We start from the raw sequence: 21,616 nt of genomic DNA on the forward strand, positions 1-21,616 counted from the left end.
TGCCCCCATTCTTTCAAAACTCCCCGTGGATTTTGACTGATATGACCTGAACCTATAAATAGGCGTTGGTCCAATGATACCTATGCATGGCTGAAGAACAATGCCTTTGACAAGCCACTCCTGCCAGGAAGTGCCAATGCGGGAAGAGGTAAGAGTTGACAAGCCCGCCTTACTTCCTCTTTCACTCAGTTGTCTGAGTCTTGCACTAGACGGAATATGTTCATCGCATTCCATCAGTCACCACCCAATGTGAAGCCTAGCCCTCCCCAACTTCTGCTAGTATGCCAGGGAGCAGACAGGACAGAGTGACCCAGAGGGGGAACAACGTATACAATACCTCTCTATTTTGAATACTGGGAATGCCAATTGTTCTCCTGATACTTTGTAGCCCAATTGTGTTCCCCAGGGGTTTCCCCCAATCATATGGACCAAATCGCCCCCGTAGGAAGGCAACTTCCACAACCTGCAAAGCTGCCAGCCAGTGCTGGAGGGCGGGAGAAATTACCTGTTACCGTTACTTAAATCAATGGTACCTGTTTCATCGAACTCAAGGACAGGAAGTAAGTGAACCTACCAGGATCTGCACCTGAACCAGAGGTCAGGCCAAAGCCCCTCTAAGTTCTGCCGCTCCACCTACTGTGACAATGAAACCAAGGGCAAACCTCGGGCATCTAACCCATGTGTGGCCATGCCTGCGCCTAAACACTTCTGAAAAAGGCATGACAACCGGCAAACCACCAACGTTGCAGTCCGACTGTTCGCTGACGACTCCCACGGTAACTTGGCATAACTGAAGCAACTGGTAACATGCCAACAATAAAAAAACAATATAACCATCACTATGGCTGCCAAATGTGTTCTGGAGTTGTTCGTGTAAGTGCTCCATTCCCTCCAACTCAGCTCTAACAAGGCAACCCGCACTCTCTTGGGAATGGCACCCACCCGCACCAGCTGACAGAAAGTGCCTATTCGTGTGTCGCCCACGGCCTCACGCTATTCACAGACGGTACACCTGGAAATGTTGAGACTAGCTGGTTCTACAGTTTAGTGCCCGTTGCCCCTGTCCCAGGTACGACTTGTCCCAGTCAGTTTCTGGCTGCAAAGCTTTGTGACATTGCCAGCTCCCATCCCAGCGAAATAAAGAAGTTTTGCTGCTACCCCTGTGTCCCGCTGCTGGTGCTAATGAAGGTACAAATAGCACCGCTAAACTAGCCCGGGAGTGATCCTGTGAATAAAAAGGGTATGACCACCACCATACCCCGCATGTGAATTACCTGCCATCTGCAGTAGTGCAGCCATAATTCGCCGGCATCTACTCTGAGCAGTATCCTGTTCTGTGCCGTCCCCCACATGCTTCCACTGGGCATCTCTGCCTGATGTAAGTGACCTAGGTACAATGTCCCCATGCCTGGCGGCCTGCCAGTGAAAATACATCACATACCCCATAAGTACCCTACCTGCCTTTGCGATTTTGCTTAATTCTTGCCTGGCCTTCATACCTTCCCCAGATGTACCCAGCACTATTGGCTGCACTTGACCTGACCAAACATCAAACCCACCAGTTTGGGCCACATAACCTGCCCCCAAACTCTGCTGAAACAACCAATAAGCAGGATATGACATAAGGGAAGGGGCTCCCTGGTTGTACTTCCTACTGCCCAACCGGATGTGCCCCTCGGAAAGCTACCACAATCGCTTTGGATTTGAGCTTCACTCTGCACAAGCCTTTCAAGCTGGACCTACCTCCAACATGACGTGTAATTGAGCGCGCTGAAACCTTATGGGTCTGCTGGCTCTGACAGAGCAGTGGCAGGATGATGCATGCTACCCTGCCCCCAAACTCTCAGAACCCCCATGTGTGTGAGCTAACCACCCATATTCTGCGAAAGTTTGCCTACACATATGTTTACTTCCCCTAGAACTAGGTGGGGCAGTCCTGTCCAGAGGAGTGTATATTGAACCATATGCTTCCTGTAATTCCTATTAATTGGGTACAACTGAATAATCCAAAGTGCCTGGTTGTCCGACAGCAACAACAGGCATCCTCAGTTTACATTAGGAATGTTGGATTAAGGGGGATCCAACGACAAGGAAAATATGACAGCATCCCATCTAACCAACAGTGGTGGGAACCACTCCTGTCTATTCTAGTCCTCCTCGTCCCTGTTAACCTGGCACTGCCTGATGTGTGGCCTAGGTACATGGTCCCCTTGCATGGCGGCCTACCACTGAGACAAAAAACATCCAATACACGATGAGTACCACAACCTGCCTTCGCTAGAATCCTGCCTGGCATTCCTACATGCCCATTTATACCAAGCGATAATGGCTCTCCTCAGTCATTTGACCCGACCACAGAGCTTGTTGCCACCCCCCCCCCGCATAAACCAAGTGTGACCAACAGGGAGATTACAGTCAGGCTAACCCCAATCTGCCGAAGAAAGACCCACCACACGGCTGTGCCCGAATAACAACCATCCCGCATCAAACCGACACGCTGGACAGACAGCAGGCGTCTCACACTCTACACACTCTACACCCGTGGAACACACCCAAGTAACTAATCGTTTACGATCGAATAAAACAACGGACATCCTATCAGCTTCTGACGCCACAGCCGTTTCAGCAGTGAACTGGGCCCCACGGCCTTTAGCATCGGTGCAGACCTTGGCACCTGTGGAGTGTGTGAACTTTGCCCACTTTAGCGTGAGCCTGGCCCCGCGATGCATACTTTCTTCATAGTCGATAAAGCACACGTAAACCACCCTAACTGCACCTTGCCGATGAGTCATCCTACCCTATGGAGCCCTTCTAAACGACCCGGGAACATTAACTCACCCTCAACACCCAAGCTTAAATCTTTGCTTAGCATAGGTGCTGAATGCGATGAGTACACCTTCCCCCTGATCCCGGACACAGCAGTGCAGAGACCCCGGAGAACCCGGCTAATATAAAAGCCACCAACAGAGCCGAGGGAGCCCTGCGCAAGCTTCAAGATTGTTTAAGAGTTAAAACTAATCTGCGGGGCTCCCCAGCTAGCTCAGGCAATGACTATGGCATGCAGACCGGCTACTAGCACACCGCACCTTTACTTGGTGTCCCGCTCACCGTAAAAAACTGACTGATCACCATTCATAGCGTTAATCTATGCGCATTGAGAAATACATTTCATGATACACATGTAAGAGTATGTGAACGCAAAGGTGTTGGAATGTTAAACATGAGCTCCAGTTACATGACATACTGAGCACCTGTCATCGCATCCCTATATTTACTACACAAGGGGCACTACTTACAACAAGCCCATCTGTTGGCTAGTCAGTGCTGCTCATTGTATATAGTGAAATGGTTCCCCATTATAGCTCAGTTGCATGGCCCCGAGAGCTATTCTACCTCAGAGCAAACTGCCTGTGAATCCGAAAGCTGGGCTGGCCTCCCCACACCCACAAACAGCCCATTCTGCACAACACCCGGGGGAGCCCTTAATAAAAGGCGAGGATGGAGGAAATGCACAAGATACACAGCGGCCTCCTCAGAAGGAAGGCCCCCCCCAGCTCTCCCCTTTCCGTTATAGGCAAACAACCAGCTCCACCGAATCCTCACTCTCAACGCCAATTAACTATATGATTCCATAATCATCGTAACCTGTTTGGCTTTCACCTTAACCTCCTGCCCTTAACAACATAATGCCGATGTGTGGCAAATAGCAGCCTCTGTCACCGCCTCAAGCTGCGTACTACAAAAGGACACTACACCTACAAGCCAAACTTATTGGGTGATAGTTGCCTCAGTGCCTAGGTAACAACTGTAGCTCCGTTGTACATGTCATGGTTCTGGAATGAGGAGGCTGAGTACATCCTAATCAGTCACTTTGGAGTTACATCCCATTACAACTGTCTACTAAACTACACTTTATCACCGCAATGCTTCAATGCGCACCAAACGCGAGCCACCGTCGACACACCTATCTGACTGCCCTAATGTGACAAAGCACACAATAGAATGGCCTCACCCTGAGAAATCAATTAACTTGGAACGTAAAGTACTGGATCTTTGTTTGCTTGTGAACAACCTGTGCATCGGCTCCAAAACACACGTGATGCCCCAGTCCCCCCAGCCTGTGTCGTCCCACAGTGCCCCCCCGATCCAGGCAAATGCCATGACACATCACTGATCTCCCCTAGATCCTTTGTTGCTCGAGTCACCTGAGCCATGTGGCCCCGAGTGAAACATGTACCAAACATCCCTATGAAGGTCTCCCCCCCCCCCCCCTTAGCAGTACCACTGCCCCAAACTCAGGCCCTTACCGAATCGCGCATAAGGAATGGCAACTCGGGTGCAAAACAAAGGGGGAGGGAAATGTGTCTGTACTTAGTAATAACATTTCCCCCGGAGTTGTGTAGCCACCATAGAATAGTGCCGGTATGAACATTACCCAAATTGCCAAGACCCTGCCATGGCCCTAATGCCCAAGTTGGAAAAGGAAAGACTTATTGCATCTAACGCCACCGGAATGCACAAAACTGGGAATTACACGGCCTGCGGCGCCTGACTAACAGACACACAGCTGCAATGCCCTACCCAAGCTGGCTCAAAGTAAAATCCTGGGGCCGGAACCAAACACCTGCATGGCAGCCGTTAACTGTACATAGCTGTCGCCCCCCCCCCCCTCTGAGTGGAAAAATGCGATGCAACTGAACCAATACTGACACATAATAGCTAACCAATATACCGAGGAGACTGACTACATCCTCGGACCCAGATCGCTTTCCATTGCCTATCCCCTACCTTCCGAGAAGTGTCCCTTAATCCTCATGTCGGAGCCGAAAGGGGCATGCTAAGTTAAAAAGTGGTAACGATTCCCTAATGTTCCTCGTTAGGAACTGGCCAAGCCAGTGCTGCTCTGCCATGGCAAACATCGTATATGGGTAGCCTATTACCCTTATTGTATCAGCCGCACTGACTGTGCCCCCACTGGCAGAGTCTGTTAATATGTTGCCAAGGCAACCGCAGCACGCCAAGCTTCGTTGCTTGCAGCGCAAAGAGAACTAGTCCTTCGCCCTATGTCCTATATCTGCCCGAAACGCAACTAGCACATGCAATGGCGTCTCTATAATACAAGTAAATAACTTTGCTTTCACAATTCGCTAAAATTGCAAAAATTCGCAATTTTTAGGTGAAAGCCCAATAATACATTGCTGCCTGCCTAAGCTCCTATTTTGCCCCAAAAATTGCCCTGAGCTCGTTGCAAGGCTGCAGCATCCTGTAGTCCCAATACAGGCCTCCCATCCAAGTACTAACCAGGCCCAACCTTGCTTGACTTAAAAGCAGGACCCTGAACGTCCAAGTACATGAGGAGCCGGCTGCGTGTAAAGCGCGTCGACGAGGACAACAATCGTGCGCACAACACGAAAGAAGTTTGTTCATAAAGCAGCAGACACGCTCTGCTGCGCATCATACCTGCTGTGCGTTGAAAGTGACTCCAGAGTATAAAATGCCACCCACTCTCGCGGTAAACGAGCCACGCTGTGGCAAAAGTGCAGAACTTTACACACTACCTATAGCTGTGGGCCCGCTAAGTGACACACACCCCTGGTTCCACAGCGTCACGGACATCTCCGCCGGGGTTCTGTAGGGGGGGCTATTGCGTGCCCAGATGCCTGGGCTGCCAGTCGGGCCTAGCCCCGAGTAACGAGACCATAAGTACGCCTGTTCCAAAGCGCCGCCACAAGCACCGTATAAATTACATATTCAGGGGCGGCCCCCCCCGAGGTAGCAACTAGTTTGCAAAGAATCACAGGATGTGGTCCCGACCACGCGGGGACTGTGACGGTCACCCCGCATTGATTGAGGCAATCTGTGGGGGGGGCCTGCAGGTCTGGGCTCTTGTTTCTGCAACGCCGGGCACACGTATTCGCAATGCACACTTATCCGGATCACAGGCATCCTGTGTGTTGTGTAAACACCAGCCAGCGCTGCTCTGCTGCTAACACGACAGATGCAGAGCGCCTGGCCTAGACTGCAGTAAATCATCAGTTTAGAACACCTTACACGACTCACTACCGGGAAATACAGCTATACATCTCAAACTCAACATCGTTCTGAAGTCTTTTCGCACTCTATGTGCTAACCGACTTCAGAGTATATAGATACTACAGTTGTCCTTATTATCTCCAAGGTGTTTTTTCATGCTCTTACGAAAAAGCACTGAGAGGCAGACCAGGCGCATGCGCCTTTACATACGAGCGATTTACTACAAACTGACAATAATTACAGCTATTGTTATTGCTAGACATCTCATGCACCAGCCATCTTAGATGCCACTCTCCGATACCAAGCCCCGAGGCGCCCTCTGCCACCTTCCATCACTCAGTGCCAAATCCTGGCACCGAGCGAGTACGAGTGGAGGGGAATAGTTTCATTCACCAGGCAGTGCAGGGGCGTACATCATCCTCATTACTCTACGCTTTGTGGGGATTACGTCTGCCTTCTCATATCCTACACTGTGCTTCAAGGCCTCTAAATCTTCACAACTAGACACCTCCGGGGCCAAACACAATCGGCCCACATGGCTTGTGGGCCCACCATAATATTATATTTGCATCTTAAAATTAGCGCGAACTCGACTGGAGCGCTGTGTAAGCGCACCAAATACATACATGTTCCGGGATGGGGGGATGACTAACTAGGGTGCCCAAAACACAGGATGTGGACGCGACTACGAGGCTCGAACCCTGGTTCCGGCACCATAAGTCGGCAGCGCATCCACATCCTCTCCCGTCGGACCGCACGCCCGAGCCGCGGAGCACACCGCATACCTCCCCCTCATTGCCCCCTACCCAGTCCGCACAGTGCTGGCACTGAACGGAGGGGGTGCGGCTGCCATAGCCCTCCCGGAGCTGCCCCCTCCCCCCCTCACTGGCGGGCCGCCACCAACCCGAAGCCGGGTTGAGCAACCCCAGCCTCAGGGGAGGTGGGGGGGGAGATCACTCACCGCAAGATAAGGCAGCTCCTGGGGACAGGACCGAGCAAGGCGAGACGAGAGGGACAAGAGGGCGAGGAAGGGGCAGGGACAGCCTAAATACCCCTGCCCCCTCCCTCCTCCACCGGAAGTAACCATTTGCTGGACGTCTTCCTGGCTGAGCCCAGGGACTAGACCGGGTGCCCCCAGTGCCTTCATGCGGCACTAAGGTGGCCGCCCTGTTAGGGGGGCTGCTGCGCAACCCCCCCGGGCAGCCTTGCAGAGTGGCTGTGAGAGGAGCGGACCGTTAGTGTGAAGAGCGGGCCCTGGTGAAGTGTGCGGGTGGAAGCTGACTAGTGGTGACTGGGTGAGGCTTGCCTCTATCCACAATACACTGTGTGGAGGACTTGGTGAACACTGAGAAGGGCCCAGAACCTGGATTGTAACGACTGAAGAGGGTGCAGAGTGGACCCTGGTGAATTAGGAAGGCTGACGCTGCCTGGTGGTCATCAGAGTAGTCCGGCCCAGTGACAAAAACTCAACAGGCATAGGTGGCATAGTAGGCCCAGATCTTGGTCTGGGTGGATGCATTGGGCCTGAGCAAACAGGTGGTAAAAGCGATAAGAATTATACGGCTGTAAGCGCGAAACCAAAGCTACACTTACAGCGCTAGATAGAGCGAACTGTTTATTGTGGAGGTCTGGCACATAAAGCGCTGCACTGCTTGGAAACAAGCACCTGGTAACACAGCCCTATAAGCAATATGGGGAAAACAAACAAGCAACAGGCCCAGCTCACTTTCAAGACATGGAAACCTACAAGGGCACAAAAAGATGCACACTCGGATTCGGAGCTGGAGCCAAAAGGCTCTACTGCACTGGAAGCAACGCTGTTGGAAATGCAAACAAGACTACAATCAATCGATGGGAAAATTGATGCTTTAATCATACGCATGGACCATTTGAAGGCAAAGCTAGATAAACAAGGGGCCAGATTGGGAGAAGCTGAGAAGCGAATCTCCAACACTTGGACGGTTTGCAATCGGTTTTCTAAGTGCCTCAACATGGAAAAAGTGTTAGTGGAGATCCAAGCTAGGAATGTTATGTTATGTTAGGCATATTTCTAAAGCACACAACTCACCCGGGGGCATCTCAGCGCTTACATAATGAAATAGGCTGAAAGGTGGGAATGAGAGTCAAAATTGATGCATAGATTCAAAACAGAAAGGCTTTTAATTGTTTCCTGAAGATGCTATATGAGGTACATTCACGCAGAGCAATAGGCAATTGATTCCAGTACCGTGGGGCATGGTATGAGAAAGCTTTGCCCCCAGTGCGACTAAAACGTATTCAAGGGACCTTCAAGAGAGCTAGTGAGTTAGATCTAAGGTTACTACCAGTTACCTGTTTAGTGAATTTCTTTTGCAGATAGTAGGGGCCTTTGCCATTTAAGGCATTATAGGTGAGGCAACTGATCTTGAAGTTGGATCGCTTCCTTACAGGTAACCAGTGAAGCTCTCTCAGCAAGGGGCTTGATGGGGAACCTGCCGGGCGATTCAAAATCATTCTTGCTGCAGTGTTTTGGATCACTTGCAATTTAGCAAGCAACATCTCGCCTACTTTAGCCAACAGTGCATTTCCATAGTCCAGGCGACTAATCACCATGGCCTGGACCAGGGTTCTAAGATGTTTGGTGGGTAGATAAGGCAAAATCTTACGTAGGAGACACAGGCTATAATAACAGGAGCTAGTAATAGCTGCAATTTGATCTTTCATAGATAATGTCTGATCAAGCTTTAACCCAAGAGTTTTCACACATTGTTTGGGGATGGGAGCAACACCCAACTGAGGCGGCCACCAATCATCCATCCAAATGGTTGATGCTTTCCCCATTACCATTACCTCCGTTTTACTAGGATTCAACTGAAGGCAGTTCTCCGTCATCCAGTTTGAGATGGCGAGCATACCTGCCGAAAATCGGATTTTCTCAGCTTCTAAATTGGGACCGATTGTAAACATAAGCTGAGTATTGTCAGCATATGAAATTATCTCAAACCCTAGTTGTTCTACAATTTTCATAAGAGGGGCCATATAGACATTAAATAATGTTGGACTTAGGCAAGAGCCCTGGGGTACGTCCTTGTCTAAGCGAGTTTTCTCTGAGAGGTAAGGCCCTAGCATAATCGTTTGACATCTATCCGACAAAAAATTCTGCAGCCATTTTAGGGCTGTACCTTGAATACCACAGGCGTGTAGACCCTCCACGAGCTTTGAGTGTGAAATAGTATCAAATGCCGCGTAGAGATCTAGTGGGATCAGGACTACTGATCCTCCGGCATCCATTACCTGCCTAAGGGAGTCAGTGACAGCCAGGATAGCGGTCTCAGTGCTAAAGCCTGGACGGAACCCTGATTGTGAGGGGTCCAGAATTTTATTAGACTCGAGATACAAGCTTAGCTGCCTATTTATTGCAGTTTCCAATTGTTTGCCCAACAGGGGTAACAAGGATATAGGTCGATAATTACTAGGTACCTGAGGGTCGGCATTTTTTTTTTAATATTGGTCGTACATATGCCTCTTTCCATGAGGTGGGGATGATACCTGATTGAATTGAGCAATTAAAATTTTTATGAATTTCAGGAGCACAACTAGTAGATAGAAGGGCTATTATTTTGGGGGGTCAGGGATCGCATTGCGCGCCGGATTTAGCAGAGGATAGTAAGTTGGCAACCTCATCTAGCGTAATTGCTTCAAACTGATCGAGGGTGCTGGATGTCGGCGTCCCCAATTCTCCAGGCCCGGTAGGGCTATCAGGGTTTTGGGACTTCATATTTTTTTTTTTTTTTTAAATAAATTTTTTATTATTTTCCATTTCCATCTCCACATCATCTCTTACACAGGTGTTGTAAGCATTATTCAGGAAGATTGTGCTCCACCCTTCATCCCTACAAAGTTGTCATATTATGCAACCACAATGATTTACATTATTACCCACAGTCTCGTTGCCTATTATTCGCCAACTTCCGCCCTACCATCCCCCTTAAACCCTTTTCCCCCAACCCTCCCGAAATCCAGAACTACTATTTCTACCTACCCCTACCCTCCCCACCAGTGTGCTCCCCCCCAGTCGTTAATCTCAATGTGCCTTGATCTATAGGTGTGTGTTCTCTGTGCACTCTTGCAGTTGCTCGGCTTCTCTCCCCCTGCCACACATCTTCCTCTCCTTCGGTTGTGCTTTCGATCCCCTCATTCTCCCTTGAGCTGTTAACCACCTGTGGTCTAACTGTGGGCCGGCTCATCGTCTTGGTCTCCTCCAGAACCGCGTAACGCTTCAATTAGCGCCTCCCAGGCTCAGGCCACTTCCAAAATCGTCTCCTTCTGGGACCTATGCGCCAGTCGTAGCTTGATCACACTCTCACTCGCCGCCCACTTAAGGAATTCGTGTTTCCACCTCTGCACTCTAGGTCCCTGACTATGCTTCCAGTGGCTGGTTATTTCCCTTTTGGCTAGTATCAGTCCCAAATCTATGAATTTGCTGGTTACTTTATTGCGTTTCGTCCGCGGGTACCAGTGCAATAAACCCACCGCCATATCTTTATTAAGTGTTGGGACTTCATAGTTGGAAAGTTAGCATAAATATGTGCAATTTTTTCATGAAAATAGGCTGCTAATGAGTCGCATAGTTCTTGAGATTCCGCCGGGGATTGTCTGCAAGCGTGAGGTGACACAAAGTCCTTGACTATGTTAAACAGGACTTTGGATGAGTTACTGGCCTGGTCAATTTGATTCATAATAAAGGTTCGCCTGGCAATTTTTATACTCTGATGATAACTGGGCAGAGATTGTTTATATACTTGTCTGTCTAACAGATCTTTACTGATTCTCCATCGTCTCTCCAATGTCTTACACTTGGATTTATCAGTTTTTAGCTCCGATGTATACCAGGGGGCTGATTGCCGCCGCTGAACTGAGCTCTAACTCTTTTGAGGAATTAGGAAGTTCAGTGCTGTCACTAAGGCAGACTAAAAGCCTTCCAACAGCCCAGAGACGTCAGAGCCACTCTCAGATGTGTAAGGACAGAAAACCTCCTTAAAGGTTTCCTTGGATAGATCATGCCAAGGTCTACGCAACTCCTTTTTCCGTCCTGCATTCCCTGCTAGGCTTGTAGTAGACTGAGATTGGATGGTAAACATAATCATAGAATGATCAGTCCATGTTAAGGGATAAGGAGAGTTACAGGTCAAGTGATCAATATTAGTAAAGATTAAGTCCAGGGCGTGGCCAGCCCGATGTGTAGGGCCGGTAACCCTTTGGGAAAGTCCAATTAGATTAAGACTGGATATAAGCTTTGAGGAATGAGGACTTGGGGCGGAGTTGAGGCGCAATAACCTGCGAAATACTGATCTGCCAGAAATGACAAACACGGTAAGGCTGGAACTCTATATTGAAACAATGCTCAAGGAGGAATTTGGGCCTGAACACCTGTCTACAATCTTAATTGTCAAAAGAGCACAGAGGTCACTTGGGGCAAGACCTATCCCAGGAGCCCCGCCACGTCCACTTATAGCCAAACTGCTTAATTACCGGGATTGAGCTGCAGTGATATGTCTTGCAAGGGAAAAAGAGACCATCAACTACAGAGGGAATGACATAGCATCCTATCCGGACTTCATCGCCTCGGTTCAGGCATCGTGGGGGGAATTCCTGGCAGTGAAGAAAAATGCTACAGGCATCGAATCTGCTGTATGCAATGTTGTACCCGGCCCGCCTGCGAATCGAGGATAGGGGCAAGATAAAAACCTTCAACTCCCCGAAATCGGCAATGGAATATGTTTAGACAATAACAAAGAACCAACGAAAATTAGCAGGCAGGAGAGGAGACCTCGGAAGGCGACTAGTCAAGTCACATGAATGCTGGGGCGGGAGGCGGGCTGGTCTGAGTTGAGAGCGAGATACAGCTGACTATGGTGAGCTGCAGAGAAGTTCTGTTACGGTGCTTGGTCAAGTGAAAGGTACTGTGTCACAAAAGTGAGGATCTGGCATGGACGGGACATGTCAAGTATTCAACGCCTGCTTGTGGTAGCGTATAATTGAACGCCCCTTGCCACCTCCCCAATTACCTGGAGTAATGAAGTAGCTGAAGTGGGTGGAGGGAAGCTTAATTGTTTGGGGTTTGATACAAATGTAGTACATGTCATGCAATGTGGTATTAGTCGTGAACACATATGGCCCTAATGTGGACGACCATACTTTTTATAATGAGGTATGGAAGCTGGTGGCGGCACTTCTCCCATCCATGGTGATATGGGGGAAGACCTCAACATATACTTAGACTCTCAGCTAGATTTATCCGCTACAACAGCTTGGCATGGTAAACAATCAGCTGGTGTTGTACGGGACTTTATTGAAACCGAGGGATTGGTGGATATCTGGAGGTTTAGAAATAACAATGGGAGGGAGGGGACATATATATCCTCAATAAATGGTACATGGTACTGATTGGACTACTGGCTGGTCTCAAGAGATGTGCACATGGGTGGTGGGAGTGTTGCACTTAGCTAGAACACGGTCAGATCACTCCCCTGTGTTGCTCAAGCTGGAGATTCCCACGCACACCAGGCCCCCTTTTCAATGGAGGCTACAACCTATTTCATTGCTTGACCCTGTTTTTCAGTGCGATGCAGGTACCGCTATCACACATGTTTTTCAGGAGAATGAGGGATTGGTGCAGGAGGCTGGGCTACTTTGGGAAGCCTTTAAAGTTTCAATACGGGGGAAGTGCATGGGAAAGCAAGCAGGAGTTCTGAAATCCTTAAAGAATAAATTGCAAGATATAGAAAGTAAGCTGCACACTCTAGAAAGACACTATGCACAGAGACCCTGAGGTGAGATATTAGAGCAGATAAGGGATCTAATATCAGAACATGTGGAAATCGCTGAGCAAGTAGTGCGGCACAGGTCTCGACGATGGGAGGCTAGACGATATGAGGTGGGGGAGGCCTGGGCGTTCACCTGTCTCTAAGCTGGCAGAGTCAAGGGCGCAGGTACATAAAGCGGAAATTGTAGGTAACGACTCTTCCTCACGATACACAACACCTGAAATCTTAGCAGCTTTCTCGGAGTACCATACCACACTTTATGGGCCCAGGCTAGAGACACAGGATAGTAAGGTAGCCAGCTATCTGGATGATATAACTCTAGGTTGGCTGTCCCTCGGCCAAAGAGAGTGCTTAATACAGCCCATGAGAGTGGAGGAGGTGAAGGACGCAATTTTGTCACTACCAAACGGGAAAGAGACATGAATGTATGGACTACCGGGTGCATTTTATAAAACTTATGCCGATCCGTTGGCTCGCAGCTAATGACATGTATGCATCAGCATACGAAGTGTGTGATTTACCACAAACTCTTCAGGAGGCCTTACAATCACGCTCCTTAAACCAGACAAGAATCCTTGCTGTTGCAAGACCGCTGACTATGATAAACATTAATACTAAGATCCTGGCAAAAATGATAGCTACCTAACTCCAGCCTTTAGTGCCTATATTGGTTCTCCAGGATCAGTCGGGATTTGTGGCGGAGAGATCCAGGACCCATATCTTTCGAACATTGTTCGCTGTGTTAATCAGTTAAACTCAGAGTTGAAGGCTGGGTCGGTAGTCCTTGACGCCGCCAAAGTTTGACTCCATACACTGGGGGTATGTGTTCTCAGTCCTGCAGTGTATGGGGACGCCAAGTGCTTTCTTGAAGTGGGTATGCTTGCTTTATGCAGACCTCACAGCGAGGATACGGATAAATAACTTAATCTTGGGGGACATAAAGCTATTCAGGGGCACTAGACAGGGGTGTCCCCTATCTCCAATGTTGTTCTCCCTGATTCTCGAGCCACTGGCTTGTAAAATTCGGCAGAAGCATGCTGCGCTAAGGTTCCGTCAGCACCCCTATCCATCGTATGCAGATGACATGATTTTTTATATTAGAGAGCTGGAGATCAATCTCGAGCCCGTAACATAGGAATATGTACGGTTTAAGTGAAATTTCGGGTTAAAGATAATTGGGATAAATCAACAGTATTCCCATCACGCAGTCTACTGTTCCATTTGAACTGGGGTTCCCATTGTTGTGTGCAGCTGACCCAGTGAAGTACCTAGGTATCTGGGTGCATCGGGACCCCGTAGTCGTGATCCACATGAATTATGGAAAACTAACGGATCAGTTCGCAAGGTGGATTTATCTTCCACTGATGCTGGAGGACCGCATCGCAATCCTGAAAATGACAGTACTTCCTAAGATGTTATACCTATTTGTGAATATTCCAATAATGCTGCCCATGTCTGTACTCAGGTCCCTTAAAACATGCATGCTGTCATTAGTATGGGCGGGTAAACAGCCTAGATGCAGTTGGGACACATTGACCAAACCATATGAAAGGGGAGGGTTTGGCGCACCGTAGATGAAAGTATATTACTTATGTGCACAGGCACAATTTGCGCACTATTGGCACTTGCCACACTGATATACAGTATATATGCTGCACCTGGTGGTGGAAACAGAAGATGCCCACCCGATCCCGCTCACCGCTATGGTACTTTACAGTAAGCCAGAGATCCCAAGAAAAGAGATCAACATGGTGGCAAGCAGCTCCAGGGCGAGGAGTGGATTGTGTGTCAGGGATGGCAGAAATTATATATATATGCTCCATCCATGCCCAAAGCTGCGCACTCCCATATCTCTGTTACACATGAAGCTAAATCATTAGAAATTTGGGGTAAAGCTGGAGTAACCATGCTCGGGGAGCTATACACGGTTGGGAAATATGTCACACAAGACGCTCTTACAGCAACACAGCCTGAGACGGCGATGTTCGGGTTTGTTTAGATTAGGCCGCTTGCAGTGGTGCGCTCAATATACCCTGAATCCCCCAGTGAACCACAGACATTAAAAGCTTTACAAATGCTCCTGACCACTTCAGAGAAGAAAGGGTTAATAACTAGATTATATAACATAAATTTACAGGAGAACCCAGAAGTCAGCTCTGCTGCCCTAGATAGATGGAATGGGGTCCTGGAGAGACCATTGTCATGGGAGGACTGGGGGTACTGTTGCACGATTACAGGGAGGTTCACAGCAAACTGCAATCTCCGAATAATTCACTTCAAATTTATCCAGCAACTGTACTACACGCCTGCTCTGCTTCACCGTTATGGGTTATGGGAGATTGTAACACCTCCTGTGTGTCAGGGGGATGTTTATTGTGCCATGACCCCTTCCAGTTGTAGAGTGGTTGCTATTCAGACCGATGGGGCTGTTTGTCGAAGGGCCTAGTTGGCAACACGGTTAAGCTGTCTGGACTGGAGGGCTACAATTGCCATTTTGTGAAATTCTTAGGGCAGTGTTGGTGGGTCTAAGGTACTGGTTAGGGGTTGGAGTATGAGACCGATGACAAGGGGGTTTGGCTAGGATTACTACTTGCCATTTCAGGCCACTGAACGGTGAGTCAAATACTTGTAGGTCATTATCCACTGCTTGGAAGAGGATGCCATTTTTAGGTCTCGCCTAGCTATTGCGTTTACGCAATCGCTAGGCGAGACTTTAGTAAGAGGGGCATTTCAAAGTGCTCCCAAAAGTGGATTGCATGGCGAGCACGCGCACAATCACGTGCATGGTGCCGCCATGCAATCCTTTTGGGGAAGCGCTTCAGCCCACTGGCGCCCTCGGCATCATACTTCAAAGGGTCCGCTCCCCCGCCTGGAATGCGCTCCCCCGCCCCCGCCAAGCGCGCGCGCTTGCTTTCACTTTCCCGCGGCGGCACCGCAGAGCAGCATCACTACTTGCCTTTCTTTTTCTGTTTAATGTTAGTTAAAGCAATGCGCATCATGACACAGCATGCGCACCTTTCTTAATTTTAGCACGGTGCATGCAGCCTCTTTTTGTAATTATGCATGGCACCCATGCACCTCACATCAGCGTGACTACCTGCAGTTCGATTTCAGTGTAATTTCAGTGACCAGGAATGTGCTTCATGACATATCATGCACACCTTTCTTTATTTCAGCATGGCACACGCATTCTATTCTACATCTACCCACCGCCACAAATTTAACTTCTCTTCACCACCACAATCCCCAGCATGCCACCCGCTGCCTCTTCCACCTCTCCCCACATAACAAATACCCAGCACACCACCCGCAGCCTTTTTCACTTCGCTCCACTGCCACAAATCCCCAGCACACCACCCGCAGCCACTTTCACCTCGCATGCACACCTTTCTTTATTTCAGCATGGCGCATGCAGTCTATTCTACCTCTACCCACCGCCACAAATTTACAGCACGCCACCCGCAGCCTCTTTAACTTCTCTCCACCACCACAATCCCCAGCATGCCACCCGCTGCCTCTTCCACCTCTCCCCACGTAACAAATCCCCAGCACACCACCCGCAGCCTTTTTCACTTCGCTCCACTGCCACAAATCCCCAGCACACCACCAGCAGCCACCTTCACCTCGCTCCCCCGCCACAAATCCCCAGCACTCCAACCGCAGCTTATTCCACCTCTCTCCACCGCCACAAATTTACAGCACGCCATCTGCAGCCTCTTCCACCTCTCCCCAGTGCCACAAATCCCACACTCCACACGCAGCCTCTGCCCCCTCTCCACACCACCACAAATCCCCAGCACGCCACCCACAGCCTCTTCCCCCTCTTCACACCACCACAAAACCCCGGCACGCCACCCGCAGCCTCTTTCACATCTCTTTTCTACCAAAGATCCCCCAGTACGCCACCCGCTGCCTCTTCCCCCTCTCCACACCATCACAAATCCCCAGCACGCCACCCACAGCCTCTTCCCCCTCTTCACACCACCACAAAACCCCGGCACGCCACCCGCAGCCTCTTTCACATCTCTCTACTACCAAAGATCCCCCAGCACGCCACCCGCAGCCTCTTCCCCCTCTCCACACCACCAGAAATCCCCAGCACGCCACCCGCAGCCTCTTCCCCCTCTTCACACCACCACAAAACCCCGGCCCGCAGCCTCTTCCACTTCTCCCCACCTCCAACAAAAGCCCGGCCCGCCACCCGCAGCCTCTTTCACATCTCTCTACTACCAAAGATCCCCCAGCACGCCACCCGCAGCCTCTTCCCCCCCTCTCCACACCACCACAAATCCCCAGCATGCCACCCGCAGCCTCTTTCACATCTCTCTACTACCAAAGATCCCCCAGCAAGCAGGCAGGCCACAAACAGAGCAGGTTTTGCTGGAGAGTGCAGGGTAGAGCCAAGGCCGCTCTGTTGGCTGCTTTGGCAACTACCACACTTGGCTATTACAACCAAATGGCCGTATTTATTTCTAGGATTTATATACATGCCTTCCAGCTGTGTGTGCAGTAGTCACTACCTGGTTTCCAGTGCGACCAACCATTCTCCCGGGCCCCCGTGTAATCTAATGCAGATTGTTAAAACACGGAGTCCAAACGCTGGTAAGTTATTTGCGAGAACTAAAGTCCTCTACATTCTCCCATACATTTCCTGAGCGTTGGATAGAGCAGTCCAGGCAGAACCAGATCTGCACAATTGTTTCTTTTCTTCTTTTTTTATGTGTTTCTAAAACAATAAATAACATTGTGGCACTCATCATGATGTCCTACATGACTTAATGCTGCAGTTAATGTGGGCTTTTCTTCCTTGTCTAACTGCAGCAAAGGGCCTGAAATTAACCCAGAAATCAAATTGCCTAAACACTTCTAGGGTCCCAAAGGAGAGACCTATTGGCTATGCCAATGCTTGGCTATAGGGCAGTTGTGCAGCGTGCCGATCTCTCCAGACAGGGGCTTCTTTTCACTCGGTGTCTGCCGGTACGCTCATGACCAAAAGATATTAAAATGTAAAACAAGCATTGGCATAGCCAATAGGTCTCGCTTTTGGGACCTTTTAAGTATTTAGTTATGCAACTGGTGCATGGCTAAACACTTTATAAGGTCCCAAAAGCGAGACCTATTGGCTATGCCAATGCTTGTTATAAATTGAGATAGTGGCTTTTATTTAGTAAAGGAGGGTGATATAACCAGTTTGAGGCCATAGGGGATGTTGTGTGAGGTTTTCACTGCCTTGAGGGAGTAAAACACATTCCACCATTTTGCTGTGCATCTTGTGTGGAAGATAAGATCGGTCTTGATAGCTCTTTTTTAGAAGCAAAAATATTAGTCGGATATGAGAGCTTCATGTGTTGTTCCTTAGAATATTTTGTTTGAACTTTTTTGCTCCATTTTTGGAGGGTAATTGATACTGAGTGAGTTAATTCAGGAGGGGACAGATTCTGAGGATTTGCATTATTTTGATCCAACATCTTCCTATATTAGTTAGGCCAACAAATCACAGCGAGGACTTTTATCTACAGATGGCCTCAATGGGGTAGGATCTTGTAGGATAATGAAAAATTAGGGAGCCAAATTCAGGCTTGGGAATGGGTTTCAACTGCCTCGTGTTGGGCATTAAAAAGAGTGATTTCTCAGGAAATGTCCTTGTAAGGTCAAACCTTGCCTGATATAATGTAGGGTCATATACTTGCGGCACATGGAGTATACCTTTGAGTCGGAACCTTAGGATTCTGCGGAATGGGTCACATTGTTGAGCCCACTGAATTGCTAGCTATAGTATTCATTTAAGTCGGACCAGCCTAAGTATGTGTAGTCTACTCCAGGGTTATATAAATGGACTACAGGACCAACTGTAACAGAGAATGTCAATGCATCTGGGGCGTTTAGAGCATGTGAAATCAAAGGTACTGTCATTCCTGAATTCTATCCCATCGAATTAGGATACATATTTACTGTTGCTGCAGGCACATCAAAAGTCTCATTCATAGGCACGTTACTCACTACACCTGTGTGGAGGTGGATGGTTTAACAGTAATTCAGTTCTAAAATCCTCATTTAAGTCACTGTCACTGTTCTAAACTATGCTCCTTTTCACCTTTCCCTTCTCCTGTTAGTGCAGGATATAGTCTGGCTCGCTCAATCATATATGTTCTCCAGGATTTCTGTTCTGCATCCAATATTGCACAGGTGTGTATGGCCTTCTTGACCATTCCTTGAAATGTTTTTGTCTAAGATGTGCCGTACGTTCCCAGGAATTAAGTGCTTCAGATTGGGTAGGTCTAGTAGGCGGTTTTAATTGATACAGCATCCTCTATAAATGCTCAATGATTTTCAAATTGAATGTCTCATGACTAGGAAATGTCAATGTAACATCTTTCTCATTGAGCTCATGCCATTGTGCTAGCCAAACATGTGTGAAGTCCCACCTGTATCACCATAGTATGACATAGTGTACATTCGGGTTGTACCTCTTACTCCTTTCTAACAGATAAGGTTAAATCTCCCTTTACTAGGCTTTGTAATTCTTTCAATAATTTTATTTTCAATCAAAATACGCAATATTCAAAAATGGCTTTTCGTTCAAACCAGGAAATGATTTTCACCCACAATTTTCTGTTCAGCGACCACAACCAATTCCGGCATGGCTCCTTTTGATGTATTCAATCAATGCCAGCACGGCTTTACATCAACTGGCCTCTACCAGTGCAGCATACTGTGACGTCATTCTCACTCCATGCAGCAGCTCACCTCCCTTTACAATCTTCAGAGCGCTTTCTCTAAGCAATTTGCCCTAAACAAAGCTACTACTTTCAGCAACTAACTGAATTCAAGATTTTCATGCACACAAAAAACTATTTGGAACAATAGTTTCCAACCCATCCTGACATTCACTTCAAGTGACACCTCGACCATCAAGTGCTCACTCGGATTGATAGTTATTCCCTGTGCACTGTGATCAACTATACCAACCACATCTCACAATCACACAAACTTGAAGTTCCTATCTCAATAATGCTTTTAATGACTTCTCACTTTCAGCACCATAACACAGCAGACAACTACACCCAGTGTCTTCTACATTGAAACTCCTATCCTGCGATGGATTTAACCCAGATCTCTTGACTGGGGGAGAATGTCTGCATTGTCAGCATTCCGTCCATCAATTGTTTGTTGTAACGCTTTTCGCCCTAAGTGGGATGGGTATTCCCAGACGTGGGACCCGTGCTCACTACGCCACTGGAGTCAAGCTATCCTGGCTGATGACGGCTGATAGCCAGAAACCGGTCCTAGGATGCTTGATTCCGGTCCAGGGAAGAAATGGCTTGGCAGTTCGGGCTGGACTGTTCCCATGAGGCACAGGGTCAAGACTGATTTGCATATGGCCATGTCTAAACTGGGGTGGTGTAGTGGGCAAAAGAACGATGGATTTAACCCAGATCTCTTGACTGGGGGAGAATGTCTGCATTGTCAGCATTCCGTCCATCAATTGTTTGTTGTAACGCTTTTCGCCCTAAGTGGGATGGGTATTCCCAGACGTGGGACCCGTGCTCACTACGCCACTGGAGTCAAGCTATCCTGGCTGATGACGGCTGATAGCCAGAAACCGGTCCTAGGATGCTTGATTCCGGTCCAGGGAAGACTTGGTTTGGCAGTTCGGGCTGGACTGTTCCCATGAGGCACAGGGTCAAGACTGATTTGCATATGGCCATGTCTAAACTGGGGTGGTGTAGTGGGCAAAAGAACGATGGATTTAACCCAGATCTCTTGACTGGGGGAGAATGTCTGCATTGTCAGCATTCCGTCCATCAATTGTTTGTTGTAACGCTTTAGGGTGCAGGGAAGCAGCTCTGCTGCACCACAGGAGTTCCTGAGTCTTGGCAAAAGTGATGGCAGTCCTCCTTGGCGTTTGGAGACATAGCAGCTTGCAGGATGAGCCAACTTTGACGCAATCATAGGGAACAGACAGCTCAGCAGGGTTGGCACCAAGTCAGTTGCTTCTTCCACAGTTCTTACTTTTCATGGCTCCTCTGTCCTTATGGTCAGCAGGATCTGTTTTACTGGTGCAGGGTTCCCCTAAATACTGCATTTAGGGGTATTAGGCAAGTATAGGGTAGTAGCCAATGGGACCACTTCCTGGGGAATTTGGTCATAACCCTGTCCCAGAATTCCCAATTTTGCCCTCACCAATATGGATAACTTTGAAAAGTCACATCCACCTCAGGTAGCCCACCTTACGGGTGGCATTAGCCTAAGGGTGGACACGCCTATCTGACTAGATAATTTTCCAGCCTGTCCACGTGCAAGATGGTTCTGAACAAAGGGGGTTGGCTTCTCCAGTGAGAGAAACCAGATTCACACACCAAAGACACTTGAAGCTCTTTTGCCTTGGAATGTTAAACTGAAGGTCATCCTGTAGGAGGAGGTGAAAACACCCCATGCCCAAGGAAGCCTGGTTTCTGGCCTCCCAAGAGCAAAGGCCTTAATACCCTTGGTGGTCAGACCAAAGTCAGTCAGTCAGTATGGGGGGCTGGTAGGTTTTCAGGGGGCACCTCCAAAGTGCCCTTTGGGTGCATGTATCACTAACTCCCACACTGGCATCAGTGTGGGTTTATTATTATGAGATGTTTGATACTAAACATCCCTCTTTGCAGTAAAGCCATCATGTAGCTGGAGAACTCAATTTCACCAGTGCCCAGCACATGTTTTAAAAACGCTTCCCTGATCACTTGCCTCATCACAATGAAACTGACCAGCACAGGGAAATATCTCCTCAGGCA

The 21,616-nt window shown here is 48.6% G+C and overlaps 1 protein-coding gene across 1 annotated transcript in view; it reads left to right on the plus strand.

The window, feature by feature from the left end:
• The window catches only part of LOC146860809 (sperm-specific sodium:proton exchanger-like), a 5,538,638-nt gene that overhangs the window by 4,827,253 nt on the left and 689,769 nt on the right, over positions 1–21,616 (plus strand). The gene's annotated exons all lie outside the window — the stretch shown is intronic.

The sequence above is a fragment of the Triturus cristatus genome, chromosome 3_1 (genome assembly GCF_964204655.1).
Source record: "Triturus cristatus chromosome 3_1, aTriCri1.1, whole genome shotgun sequence".
NCBI lineage: Eukaryota > Metazoa > Chordata > Amphibia > Caudata > Salamandridae > Triturus > Triturus cristatus.